At 36.4% G+C, this 14,709-nt stretch overlaps 1 protein-coding gene across 2 annotated transcripts in view; it reads left to right on the top strand.

The window, feature by feature from the left end:
- The window catches only part of FBXL17 (F-box and leucine rich repeat protein 17), a 475,635-nt gene that overhangs the window by 18,761 nt on the left and 442,165 nt on the right, over positions 1–14,709 (top strand). The window lies entirely within an intron of this gene.

The raw sequence follows: 14,709 nt of genomic DNA, 5'->3' as shown, positions 1-14,709 counted from the left end.
TTTTACATTTAGCTCTTGAAATAACTTTGTGACATAATTGATCTTAAACTCATTTTGTAAAGGAAGAAATTAGGGCTTAGAGAGACTGATGAGTTTGCCTAGTATTTAGCAGATGGTTGAGTTGAGATTTGAAGCCTGTATTCTCCAAAGCCACTATTGTCTTTCCACATTTCCAGGCCAATAGACTGCACTCTTCTAGACCTCGAATAAAGGAGTCTGCTCCAGGGGGGCAGAGGCCATGCACATTTACCAGTCTACCTGCAGTATCCTCAGCCAGCACTAATTGAAAGAAAATTAGTTAATAATTACATTCAAGAACTTCGTCAGGATTAATGTTGAAATTAAAAATTGGGATGCAGTCTAAACTCTCCTGGTTTCAATAAAACCAGAGTGTCAATAAAGTCCTAGATTTAAATCTGATCTGAGAAGAAGTTAGAGATAAAATGAAGGTCCCTACATCTAAAGATTACATATGAATTAACTGAGAATTTTGAGACTAATTCAGTAAATCTTCCATAGAATGTGACATATTTTGGAATTAATTTTTGATAGATTAGATGTTTGCTTCAGGTTTGCATGGTGTCTGAATTATAAATTAGTTATATATAATCTGACAGAAGTAGTAAAACAATCTAAATCTTTTTCATCCTGAAATAACTTTTTAAAGTGACTTCATTACATTAAATAATTACATAGAAACCTTGTTGCAGTGTACAGAGTAATAATTTTTTATGCTTAAGACTGTGCTATAGCAGAGGTATCCTATTTTAGTGTGTTTCTTCTGATGAAATGGTGTTGTGGTATAGTTGAAAGAGAATGCCTTTTCTATAAATATAAAATAGAAATAAAAGTTTTATCAAGCAATATGTGGCCGTATGTACCATACACATTGATATTTTCTATTCTGTACCACAGGTGGGCAAAAGTAGATTTACAGTTGCATTGTGACATTCTTTTGAGTTAATAAAGCTGTTGTAATAATCATGACCTGCATGATTTTTTCCATACAAACAACTGTAAACCTACTTTTGCCCACCCTTGTATTATGTTAAATAAGTGTTGGCCTTGACCAACTTAGTGAATTAATTTCATGATCCAGTGATATTTGATGAGTTCTTCTGTGGGAGTATATTGTGGTTTTAGTGAACTAACAACTTAAAAATGTACAATACAGTTTTAAAAGGCCTAGGATGAACTATTCATAATTCATGAATTTTGGGGGGATTACTATTACCTTGTTATGTCTAAACATAGCAAATGATTGAATTGTTGATTTTACAGATCAGGTTGCAGGGTATTTTTTTTCCTTTTCTGTTACTAAAAACTGACAAATGTTTTAGAATGATAAAATTTTTTTGATAATTTCTTTAAAGTGTATTCCCAATGTAACCACTATAATTTTGATTGACTTTAGCAAATACTATGTGAATTTGTTTTTTTGAGTTGTGTTTATAAAAGTAGTTATGTAAAGTATTTGTATTTGGAGTTCTGATGGATCTAAAATTTAGTATTTTAGTAATTGCATTCTACTTAACAATGTTTCTCAAACTTATGGTGAAGCACCTAAAAGTCAGGCTGTTTTTGGCCAAACACTATGTTTTTTGTTTGTTTGCTTGTTTTTGCAAAATACCACATTGAATTCTTGGTATTTTTATTTTCATAAAAATAACTGCAAATAATTGTACCAGTGGAATGTATTTCTATTATACTCATCTCATAAAATATAATAATGTATTATAGGGGAAAAAAGAGCTAGTTAAGAATAATAGGCTATTTCAGTTTTTCTAGAATTTTATTACCATCTGGACCTTGCCAGCAAATGAAAGAAAACAGTAGCCAAAGTTTTCAAAGAAATCTAAGAAATTGTATCTTTTATGTTAATTTTTATGTGATTTATATTTTATTTTAGCAGTGTAGCACCTCGATCCAATTCATGAATCTCTGTGGAAATTTCTGGAAATAGTCACTATAGGCATCTTCTCAAATTATTAATAAAATGGTGCAAAAATAAATGTTGCTTTAGTAAATTTCAGTCTACATTAATGTAAATTTCATTGCTACATTATGAAATTTTAGGTCTTTAAAAATAAATATTTAGCATGATATCAGCAAAATGGCAGAGTAGGCAGCTCCAAAATTCCATTCCTCCACGGAAACATGAATAAACAGGCAGAAACTGTTGGAACCAACTTTGAGAAAATAGTCAGGGTTTGACAGCAACCAAGCAAATGCTGGACCAAGAAAAAGCCAATTAAAAAGTGATGGGAAAGCTTCATGGTATTTTGTTCTTGTCAGTGCTCTGTACCTTCCCCAGCTTGGCAATAGGTTTGAACAGCAGCTCACATTCCCAGTGTGGGACCAAGGTCCCTGGTTCCAGAGGGAGAAAAGCAGACTTTATTTACAAATAACTGTATTTGTGTATTCTAACCTGCCTGGGAGCTTCCTGAAGAACCTGGTGCAAGGCACTCAGATCTAGGGACTAGATTTAAATTAAAAACTTTTGTGCTTCAAAGGACGTTCTTAATGGAGTGAACAGAAAACCCACAAAATGGGAGAGAAAATAGTTGAAAATCATATATATGATAAGGATTTAATACCCAGAAGGTGAAGAACTGCTGTAACTCAACAAAAACAAACAAACTGAAAAACCCATCAAAATCTCAGTTGAAAAATGGGAAAATGCTTGAATAGACATCCAAAGAATATATATACAAATGGCTAACAAGCACAGGAAAATATGCTCAACATTATTAGTCATCAGAGAATTGCAAATCAAAAACCATAATGAGATAACATTTCACACCTACTCTGATGGATATGAAAAAAATGAAAACAAAAACATAAACCAGAAAAGAAAGCATTTCTTTGGATATGAAGAAACTGAAACCTTTGTACATTGCTCGTGGGGATGTAAAGTGGTACACCTGATTTGGAAAACAGTTTGGTGTTTCCTTAAAAGATTAAACATAGAACTATCATCTGAACCAACAATTCTTAACACACACACACACACTTGTCTACTAGTTGCCATAGTGACATTATTCATAATAGCTGAGAGGTGGAAACAACCCAAGTGTCTATTAAGAGATAAATGAATATACAAAATGTTATGTGTGCAATGAAATAGTATTAAGCCATATAATGGAATGAAATGCTGTTACATGATACCATGTGAATGAACCTTGAAAACATGTAAATTTAAGTAGGCCAGACCCAAAGAACAAATATTATATGATTCTACTTACATAAAATATGTAAATTCATAGGCAAATTCGTAGAGACAGAACATAGAGGTTTTCAGGGGCCGGGAGAAATGGGGAATGGTTATTTGGTACAGAGTTTCTGTTTGGGATGATGGAGAAGTTTTGACAATGGATAGTGAGTGGTGATGGTTGCACAACACCAAAAATGTAATTAATGGTTCTGCATTATATACCTGAATATGGTTAAAATGGCAAATTTTATATTAAATATATTTTACCACAATAAAGGAAAATAACATCATACTGTTTTTAGATTCTGAATTTCTATAAGATAGAGGAAACTGTCAGTCTCACCTAATCTGTCTTTACATGCTCCAGTGATGTTCAGTTAACCAAGTAAAGGGCAGTTATGTAATCTTTATTGAGTATCTACCCTGTGTCAAGCACAGTTTATATATTCTAACTATATATTCATATGTTTAGTTTCTCTATTGATTCACAATCACTCTGTGAGTTAGGTATAATTCCCTTTTTATAGATGAGAAAGCAATTACAGAGAAATTATAAGTAATTTTCCCGAGGTAAAGTTGTAAGTAATAGCGCTGATGGTCATATCCAGGGATGACTAGAGTTCATTCAGTACCCTTAGCTCATTCCCTCCCCTTTTCAGATGATACGACACTCATTTTATCCCTGTAATGATAATTGATGTTTACAGTGAGACTCAGAAACTAGAAAAGACTTCTTTAACAAAATGTGTTATATTTAGGTAGTTTAAGAATGTCTTAAGTATTCTTTTTTTAAATTAGCATCACAGCAAAGAGAAATAAATGTTTTGGGTGCTTTTCATATGATAAGTATTGTATTGTGGGCTTTCATATATGTCTCCCAATTTACTCTTCACCACAACACTGATGTGGTATTTCAAGGTGAAAAATAGGATCTCTTAGAAGTTAAGTAACTTGCTCAAGTGTGATTCGGCTTGATTTCCAAAGCCTACATATCACACCTAGGATTTTAAGCTTGGATGTCCAATGACTAGAGAAAATATTTTCCACATATAATTGTATAGAGCTTTCATTTAATGTCAAGAAGGTTTCCTTTTTTTCTGGAAATTTTTTGCTATAGTACTTTTTTAAATGCTTCTTCTTTAAAAAGCATTTTTTAACAAGATTTTATTTATTTATTTTTAGACAGAGGGGAAGGGAGGGAGAAAGAGAAGGAGAGAAATATCAGTGTGTGGTTGCCTGTAGTGCACCCCTGACTGGGGACCCAGCCTGCAACCCAGGCGTGTGCCCCAACTGGGAATCGAACCAGCAACCCTTTGGCTCACAGGCCAGTGCTCAATCCACTGAGCTACACCAGCCGGGGCTAAAAGCATTTTTTTAATTGTATATTTTCCACTACGATTTATCCCCCTTATATCCTCTTCCACCTCCGCCTACCCCCACTCCCTCTCAATCACCGCACTGTTATAGCACTTTTAAAATACTCCCTTCACATGAATCCTAATGAATAGTGTCCCAATAGCTTCCTTCTTTACCCATTAATAATAATTAATAATGATATATAACATTTACTGAGTATTTCTATATGCCTTGCAGTTTGCTAGTAATCATTTCTACTGGCATTGTTTTAAAAAAATTTTTTTATCCTCACCCAAGGACATTTTTTTCATTGGTTTTAGAGAGAGAGAAACATTGATGTGAGAGAGAAACATCAATCAGTTGTCTTCTCGTGTGTTCCCTGACCAGAAATCGAATCCATGACCTTTTGGTCTACAAGATGACTCTCCAACCAACTGAGCCACACTGGCCAGGGCGCATTACTGGTTTTAATATTCTCAACAATCTAATGAGGCATAAGTAGACATTGTAATAATTCAGTGTAAGCCTTCTTACCTGAACGGCCTGAGAATGGAAGTCAGTCAGTTAATTGAAATCAGTTAAATTATAGAATCACAAAAATCAGTATGTGTTATAAACATTTTAATTTAAAAAACTATGTAAATTTAGATACATTAATGAGTCTTTTGGTACAGGGTCAAGGCTGTTTTTTGGATTAAGAGATGGCTAGAGTTTTGACTTTACTGTTGTGCTTAAACTGTCACCATGAGGTGGCATTTGTGATTTTTCGGTTGTTGATATTTCATTGGAGGGGAACAGGCACATAAAACTATCATGAAGAAGTAAGAGTGCAGCAGCTTGTAGAATATAATTTTCCCAATATTTTATAATTTTATAGTTGTCTTATCCAAAACTAACTCCATAATAGTTTTTTTATTGGGTTGCTTTCATTGAATGCAAAATATTAAACCTACTAGACCTATAGCAAGACCTTTCTTTTTCCTTTCATTCAAATCAGTTTATTTAATATTTATTTATTTACTAAAAATAAAACTGATTACATTTATTTAATTCCTTATGGGTTGCATTCTGTCTTCTGATTAGACAACAGACTTTTCTGTGCCAGGCAGAGAGCTGCATATGACCGAGATGGAGAACCACTGCTGAATTTGTAAGCTTGCACCTGAAAGTGTTTGCTTTCTCCCAGTTTCCATGTCAGGATTCCATGTATCTGCCTCTAGGTATATGGGTTATTTTGCCATATCACCCTACCTCCTTAAACAAACCAAATCTTTCCCCAACCATGACCAATGAGCCAAACTAGAAGACAGTCTTACCATTTATACTGCTATTTCTCTCAAATGTGATTATCAAACTAGGAGCATGAATTATTAGGTCATGACTCATCATCCATCATTGTATATATTTTAGAGAAAAATAGAAAGAAGTACAAAATATATAAGGGCGAATTAAATATCCTTCTCCTATTGAACTTCAACTTTTAGCCTGAATCACTTCTTCACCTAACCCTTCTTTCTTATTTTGCAAAAACAACTTTTTACTTTCTCAGATTAAGTTTCCAATGTCCACGAATCCCTTTCTCTGCTTTAGGGCTTCTGATTGTCTGGGATCACCAACCTGTAACTATTTAGTTACACTTACTAGAGAAAAGGCATTGTATATCGTTGCTTCTCTGAATAGACTGACATATTTAAACTGGCCAGCTGGACTTCCAGAGGAAATCTGGCTTTAGACTTGGAGAAGTGACCTTCCCTTTCTTTTCTTTTTCTGCTTAGACAAGGAAAGAACAAGAAGACAATGGCAAGCCCTGACAGACACTAATATGTCCAACAGGGCAGAAAATTCTCCCAGTAGTTAGGGGACCTGTCACTCACTCAGGCTGACTTCCTCCCCTCCCTGCCTCTTGGGGTACCCCAGTGTGGAATTTATTGAGGAAGCAGTTTGCACAGACTTCTCCAGGCCAGCACTATCTGACAGAAATATATTGTCAAATATATTTCCGACAGATAGTGGTCACATGTTATATAAAACTTTTTTGTAGCCACATTAAAAAAGTAAAGATCAGACTTCTGGCCAAGACGGAGGCATAGGTAGATACACTGTGCCTCTTTGCACAACCAAAAGGACAGCAACAAATTTAAAAACAAAAAACAACCACAACTTCCAGAAAATTGAACAATATGGAAGTCTGACAACCAAGGAGTTAAAGAAGAAACATTCATCCAGACTGGTAGGAGGGGTGGAGATGGACAGCCAGGGAGGAGAGGACTCGCACAGCAAGGTGGCAGCTGGTGGACCAGGCGGTCTCACATTGTGTGCAGATAAACTGGGTGGGATAACTGGGGAGCAAAACAGACCACGCAACCCATGGTTCCAGCACGGGGAAATAAAGCCTCAAAACCTCTGACTGAAAAAATCTGTCGGGGTTGATGTGGTGGGAGAAACTCCCAGCCTCACATGAGAGTTCATTGGAGAGACCCACAGGGTCCTAGAATGTACACAAACCCACCCACCCAGGAATCAGCACCAGAAGGGCCCAATTTGCTTGTGGGTGGTAGAGGAAGTGACTGAAAACCAGCTGAGAGCTGAGCAAGAGGCATTGTTCCCTCTCAGACCCCTCCCCTGCAGTGATTTGGGTTGCCTTGCCCTGGCGAATACCTAAGGCTCCACCCCTTACTATGTAACAGGCATAGGGAGACAAAAAAAAATGACCCAAATGGAAGAACAGATCAAAACTCCAGAAAAAATACAACTAAGCAATGAAGAGATAGCCAACCTATCAGATGCACAGTTCAAAACACTGGTAATCAGGATGCTTACAGAAATGGTTGAGTGTGATTGCAAAATAGAGGAAAAATTGAAGGCTATGAAAAGTGAAATAAAGGAAAATGTACAGGGAACCAACAGTGTCGGGAAGGAAACTGGGACTCAAATCAATGATTTGGACCAGAAGGAAGAAATAAACATTCAACCAGAACAGAATGAAGACAGAAGAATTCAAAAAAATGAGAGGCTTAGGAACCTCGGGGACAGCTTTAAACATTCCAACATCTGAATCATAGGGTTACCAGGAGGAAAAGAGGAAGAGCAAGAAATTGAAAACTTATTTGAAAACATAATGAAGGAGAACTTCCCTAATTTGGCAAAGGAAATAGACTTCCAGGAAATCCAGGAAGCTCAGAGAGTCCCAAAGAAATTGGACCCAAGGAAGCACACACCAAGGCACATCATAATTACATTACCCAAGGTGAAAGAGGAGAGAATCTTAAAAGCAGCAAGAGAAAAGGACACAGTTACCTACAAAGGAGTGCCTATAAGGCTATCAGCTGATGATTCTTAAGAGAAACCTTGCAGGCAAGAAGGGGCTGGAAAATATTCAAAATCATGAAAGGCAAGGACCTACATCCAAAATTACTCTATCCAGCAAAGTTATCATTTAGAATGGAAGGGCAGATAAAGTGCTTCCCAGATAAGGTCAAGTTAAAGGAGTTCATCACCACCAAGCCCTTATAATATGAAATGTTAAAGGGACTTACCTAAGAAAAAGATGATCAAAACTGTGAACAGTAAAATGGCAACAAACTCACATCTATCAACAACTGAACCTAAAGAAAAAAACCCCAAAACTAAGCAAACAACTAGAACAGGAACAGAATCAAAGAAACGGAGATCACATGGAGGGTTATCAGTGGGGAGGGGGAACGGGTAGAGTGGGGGAAAAGGTACAGGGAATAAGAAGCATAAATGGTAGGTACAAAATAGACAAGGGGAGGTTAAGAATAATATAGGAAAGGGGGAAGCCAAAGAAGTTACATATATGACCCATGAATATGAACTAAGGGGGGGATGATGGTGGGAGGGGGGTGCAAAGTAGAGGGAAATAAAGGGAGAAAATAGGACAGCTGTAATAGCATAATCGATAAAATATATTTTAAAAATATTCTAAAGTAAAGATGAACAGGTAACTTGATTTTTAATACTATATATAATACAATACATTCAAAATAAAATATATTTCAATATATCAATATAAAATATTAATGAGCTATTTTAGATACTCTTCTTCTTCATAAGTGTAATTTACATTTACAACATACCAAATTTAGATTTTCTTTTTTATGGGGATTAGTTGAAGTGTATGATTTTTTTCCTTTTAAGTATACTTTGTTTTATATTTTATTAGTTTTCTTTTTATTTTAAATGTATTTTATTGATTATGCTATTACATTTGTCCCAATTTTCCCTCTTTGCATCCGCCACTCAGTATGCCCTATTCCCTTCATTGATCCCCCTCTTGGTTCATGTCCATGGGTCATGCATATAAGTTCTTTGGCTTCTCCATTTCCTATACTGTTCTTACCATCCCCCTGTCTATTTTGTCCCTACCAATTTCTACTTATTAATTCTTGTACCATTTTTCCCAATGTCCCCCTTCCCTCTCCCAAATGATAACACTCCAAATGATCTCTGTATCTATGGCTCTGTTTCTGTTCTGCTTGTTTGCTTAGTTTTGTTTTTTTTTTAATTTAGTTGATGGTAGTTGTGAATTTGTTGCTATTTTAATATTCATGGTTTGATTTCTTTTTCTTATATAGTTCCCTTTAACATTTCATATAATAATGGCTTGGTGCTGATGAACTTCTTTAGTTTTTACCTTGTGTGGGAAGCACTTTATCTGCCCTTCAATTCTAAATGATAGCTTTGCTGGATAGAGTAATCTAGGTTGTAGATCCTTGCTTTTCATTACTGTGAATACTTCTTGCTAGTCCCTTCTAGCCTGAAAAGTGTCTTTTGAGAAATCAGCTGACAGTCTTATGAGAACTCCTTTGTAGGTAATTGTGTGCTTTTTTCTTGCTGCTTTTAAGATTCTCTCTTTATCTTTAACTTTTGGCTTTTTAATTATGATGTGTCTTTGTGTGGTCCGCTTTGGGTCCAACCTGTTTGGGGCTGTCTGTGCTTACTGGACTTAGTCTATTTCCTTCACTAAATTAAGGAAGTTTTCTTTCATTGTTTTTTCAAATGAGCTTTCAATTTATTGTTCTTTGTCTTCTTTTGGCACCCCTGTGATTCAAATGTTGGTACATTCAGAGATGTCTCAGAGGCTTATACTATCCTCATTTTTTAAAATTTTTTTCTTGTTGTTCTGATTGAATTTTTTTTTCTTCCTTGTTGGTTCCCTATACATCTTTCTTTATTCCAGTTAATGTAGCCTTCATTTCTGCCTAGGTCTTTTTATGTTTTTGTAGTACCCAATGATTTCTTTGAGCATCCTCATAACCAGTGTTTTGAACTCTGCATCTGATAGGTTGCTTATCTCCATTTCATTTAGTTCTTTCCTGGAGTTCTGTTCTTTGATTTGAGCCATATTTCTTTGTCTCCTCATTTTGGCAGCCTCCCTGTGTTTGTTTCTGTGTATTAGGTAGAGCTGCTTTGACTCCATGTCTTAGTAACGTGGCCTATTGTAGAAAGGGCACCTGTAAATTTTGTGGGGTGGAGCCTTAGGTAATAGCCAGGGCGGGGCAACCTGTTTCACCACTTTGTGGCTCTGTGTGAGGGAGGGCTCAGAGAGGTGAGAATGCTGCTGCCTGGCCCCTGGAAATTGCCCAGGAGGAAGCTGTCTCCCAGCAGTCACCCGGTTTCCAGTTACCTTACCTTCTCCCCTTTTCCCTGTATACCACTTGTGCCCTTCCAGCTATTGCCCTGGTGCTGAATCCTAGAGGGTGTCTCCATGAGTCCTAAATCAGCTGCAGGCCCTTTTAGAGGAGTTTCTTGAGAATCCCACAGCTTCTTCCACCACCCCAGCCCCTACTGCCAGAAGTTATGGGGATTTATTTTCCTGGTGCTGGAACCCTGGGCTGCATGGTCTGGTCTGTGGCTAGGATCCCTTGCTCCTGAGGTATACCTCCCAATTTTTATCCACCACACATGAACCTGGGACTTCTTATTCTAACACCTCTCCACGCCTCTCTGCCCCTCCTACCTGTCTGGGTGAATGTGGCTTTAAATCCCTGGTTGTCAGACTTTCATGTAGCTTGATTTTCTGATGAATCTGTGTGATAATTGTTTTGAAGCTTAGTTGTCATATTTGCTATAGGTGTGTGCAGAGGCAAAGTGTGTTTACTTACGCCTCCATCTTAACCCAGTTTACTTAATATTTAATGTAATTATGTTGTAATTACAGCTAGAAAAAAAATAGGTTTGAGAATTAATATCACTGTTATTTGGCAGTTTTTACCCCCTCAAGTTTTTTTGACATTTGCTATATTTTAATGTGTCAATTTTTTTTGTAAAATATATATAAAATTTGTCATTTTAGCTATTTTAAGTGTATAGTTCACTGACGTTAAGTACACTAATAATGTTGCATAACCATTACCAATATCTATTTCCAGAACTTTATCATCATTTCAAATAGTAACTACATATCTTTTAAGGAATTACTTCCTATTCCCCTGGCCTTTTTTCTCCACTCCCTAGTAAGTTGTATTCTAATTTCTGCCTCTGTGAATTCTAGGCCTATTCTGCATACCTCATGTAAGTGGAATCATACAATATTAATTCTTTTGCATCTGCCTCATTTCACTTAACATAATGTCTTAAGGTTCATCTATGTTGTAGCATATATCAGTGTTCCATTCTTTCTTATGGCTTAATAATATTCTGTTTTCTATATGAACCACATTTTTTCCTATTCATTTGTTGATGGAGACTTGATGGTTTCCTATGTTTTTAAAGTTACATTGCAAAAGTTTTAATCACAGTATTTTTGTTTTTGCAACATTAGTAATAAGTAACAAAGGTTTTTGTGTATTGGTGCTAAAATAGCATTTTTTTGCCGGTTTCCTAAAAATTTAAATATCTTTTCAGTGTGTAATAGATTCATCAAATAATTATTCTGTGTATGTTGGGAATTTTCATTTAATCTGATTTTAAATTATATACCATGCCAATAAAATATAAAAAATAGTATTGACACATATTTTGGGAGCTTATGTAGCATATTTTCATTGTATTGAATGGAATTGCCTTTAAACAGGGAAACATTGAACAATACAAGTCGAGGAAAAAGATTCAAATTTGAGTCCTTAAAGTGGGTTAGGCTAGTGGTAGTTTGAAAAATTTGCTTTGCTTTGTTCCATATCTCATAGTCTGTACTACTCTACTACACAAGATGAAATGAATAAATTAAATTATAAAACTTTTGTTTTTATAATTTTACAAACATGAACAATTAACATGTGAATTTACTAGAAGATATGGATTAGGTTTTATTCACTGTCTTTTTTGCATGTCTGTAATAGTTACAGTGGTGACAGATTGGGAATGGAGAGTAAGAGGAACAGCTTTCTTCTTCTATTGAAGGTGGCATACCTGATGTTTTAAAAATATTTTCTTAATATTGGTTTTGAGCAGCTTTCATGTGACACTGGAACACCAGTTCCTGTTTTTATCCCAGTGGGTCCCATGTTGTAATTTCAGTTGTCTAGCTTCTTTCTTGATTGATGTTTACTTTTCTTAAGGTGTTTTATTATAAAAGAAACCCAGTAACAACAGATGACTTCTTAAAACAGATTCTCTTTTGTAAATTCTCAAGGATATTGTGCAAAATTTTAATTAAAATTTGAGGTGCTGGGAAAATCACCTCCCAATATTTTATAGAAATGTTTGAAAAATACCTTTGCATTTTTTGAGTAAATTTATGAATAATCTTGAGTAAATATTTTAAAGAAGAAAAGGATGAATCAAGGATATTTTCTATTTATTTACTCTAGTTTATTTACAGTTTAATTACTGCTAAAATGAAACATGGCTCAATGGGTGAATGGACTGGCTTCTTTTATAAAGATTTAATTTATTTATTTTTAGAGAGAGGGGAAGGCAGGGAGAAAGAAGGAGAGAAAACATCAATGTCAATCAGTTGCTTCTCTCTTGACCCTCAATGGGGACCTGGCCCGCAACCCAGACATATGCCCTGACTGGGATTTGAACCAGAGATCTTTCCGTTTGCAGTCCAGCACTCTGTCCAATGAGTCACACCAGCCAGAGTTGGACTAGCTTCTTTTAAGTGAAGTGGCTACCAACACCCTTTTCATTAAACACTTTTCTCAGGATTGACTAGTGAGTGCTCTTGACACACTGTTCTTTTTGAGTTAATAGATAGTTTCTATTATCAGTCACCTGACTTGTACTTTTCCTAGGGAACCAGACTAGTATTGATAAAAATTCAGAACATCTTAAATGACATAGTATGGTTTTATGTTTTAGGTTTACCCATTTACTTGGGTGAAGAATGAGAGTTAGGATTGTAGAGTGGGAGGTACAAGTAGCGATAAAGTATAGGCTGGGTGTGAATGGAGGGGAGGTGTTGGAGCTGAAATTCCACATGGTTGATAACCTTCATTATCTGGAAGGGCCCTAGGACAGCTGTTTCCCAGTATCTAACAAAGGTGAGTGGTGATACACATCCAATCAACATCATCCACATAGGTAATATTAGCTGATGATTACTTAACATTTCAGAATGTTCTTTGGTAGGATAGAAAGTATTCTGGAGTTAATTTTGGGGTGTTTGTAGATTCTTTAGGTACTGATGTTTTGCTAGGATAAAATGAGGGTAAATTATTTATTTTATACAGGAGGTCAATTACAGTTTGGGGTTTCCCACCCTGGCACTGCTTCCAGCAGAGGGAGGTTTGCTCTAGGTCCTTTCTGTTCTGGCAAGTTGTGATTCTGTGTATTCACTGTTTTGTCTCTCCAATTTTGGGGGCTGTGGTGTTCCCTATAACCTTATTTCTGATGGATATAAGAAATGTTGATTTTCAGTATGTTTAGCTTTTTATTTATTGTTAGGATGGAGTGGTAGCTTATAAGTTCTTTATGTGCTGGTCTGGAATCCAGATGTTGATTTCTTTTTTATTTTTAATATTTTATTTATTTTTAGAGGGGAAGGGCGGGAGAGAGGGAGAGAAACATCAGTGTGTGGTTGCCTCTTGTGCACCCCCTACTGGGGAACTGACCTGTAACCCAGGCATATGCTCTGACTGGGAATCAAACCGGCCACCCTTTGGTTTGCTGGCTGGCCCTCAGTCCACTGAGCCACACGAGCCAGGGCTGATTTCTTTTTTAAAGGCATTGCAGTTACGGGATGATCATCTTGATCTTGCTTACACTCAGTTTTATGCTTTAGTATGATAGATCATTGAAAAACCCAAGGTCTTTCCAAACCCCTTTAACTTGGATGGTCTAGACAAGCCCTTACTCTCAGGCCTGGTTCTTACCCTGTAGTACCATCTGTTTGGTGTCTCAGCTGGATGCCAGGGTGCTTAATCAAGATTTGTCCATTTTGGTCCTGACCATTGTGACTTGGTTGGGCATCGTCCCACAAGGTGAAAGGTTGCTGGTTTGATTCCCAGTCAGGGCACATGCCTGAGTTTTGGGTTGCTCCCTGGTTGGGGCATGTACGAGAGGCAACCGATCAAAGTTTCTCTCTTAAATCGATGTTTCTTTCCCTTCCCCTCTCTCTAAAACTAAATAAATAAAATCTTTAAAAAAAAGATCTTTCTCTTTTGGCAGGGCCTGACCTACAATGTCTTTAGCACTCTCTTCCTGAGTAGAGAATGCTGTATTTAGAAGTTATACTACTACAACTGCTGATGGGTTTTAGGCAACTAATTGTGTTAAATTCAGGGCATGTTGACAGGGATATTCATATAGGGTTTGGTTGATGCCCTGTGAATGTTTTTTTGTGGATGATGGACATATGGTTGCATCATTGAGAGATTTGGCATCAGCAAAACTGGGAAGTATACTGGGTGTAATGATTGACTCTCTAGTGCCTGGATAGTCTGGAACATTGCACATTTGTGTTTGGGATAACGGTGATTAGTGCAGATAGGCACCGGTGCATATGTAGTCTTGCCTATTATGTCCCATGAAGATATCTAAAACACCATCAGTTTCTGCAGTGAGACTAAATGACAGTAATTATAATTATAAATGGCATAATTTTCCTTAATAAGTTACTTGGGTTCCCATGCTGCTGATGCATGTTGAGGCCAGCCACGTGTCCTTAACTGTGTATGGCTACTCTTGTTTGTTTGTAGATAGAGCCACTAAAACCACTTGCTAAGGTCAAAACA

The sequence above is a fragment of the Desmodus rotundus genome, chromosome 1, assembly GCF_022682495.2.
Source record: "Desmodus rotundus isolate HL8 chromosome 1, HLdesRot8A.1, whole genome shotgun sequence".
Taxonomy (NCBI): Eukaryota; Metazoa; Chordata; class Mammalia; order Chiroptera; family Phyllostomidae; genus Desmodus; species Desmodus rotundus.
The sequence above is the reverse complement of the archived record's forward strand: the minus strand, read 5'-3'. Positions and strand labels throughout refer to the sequence as shown.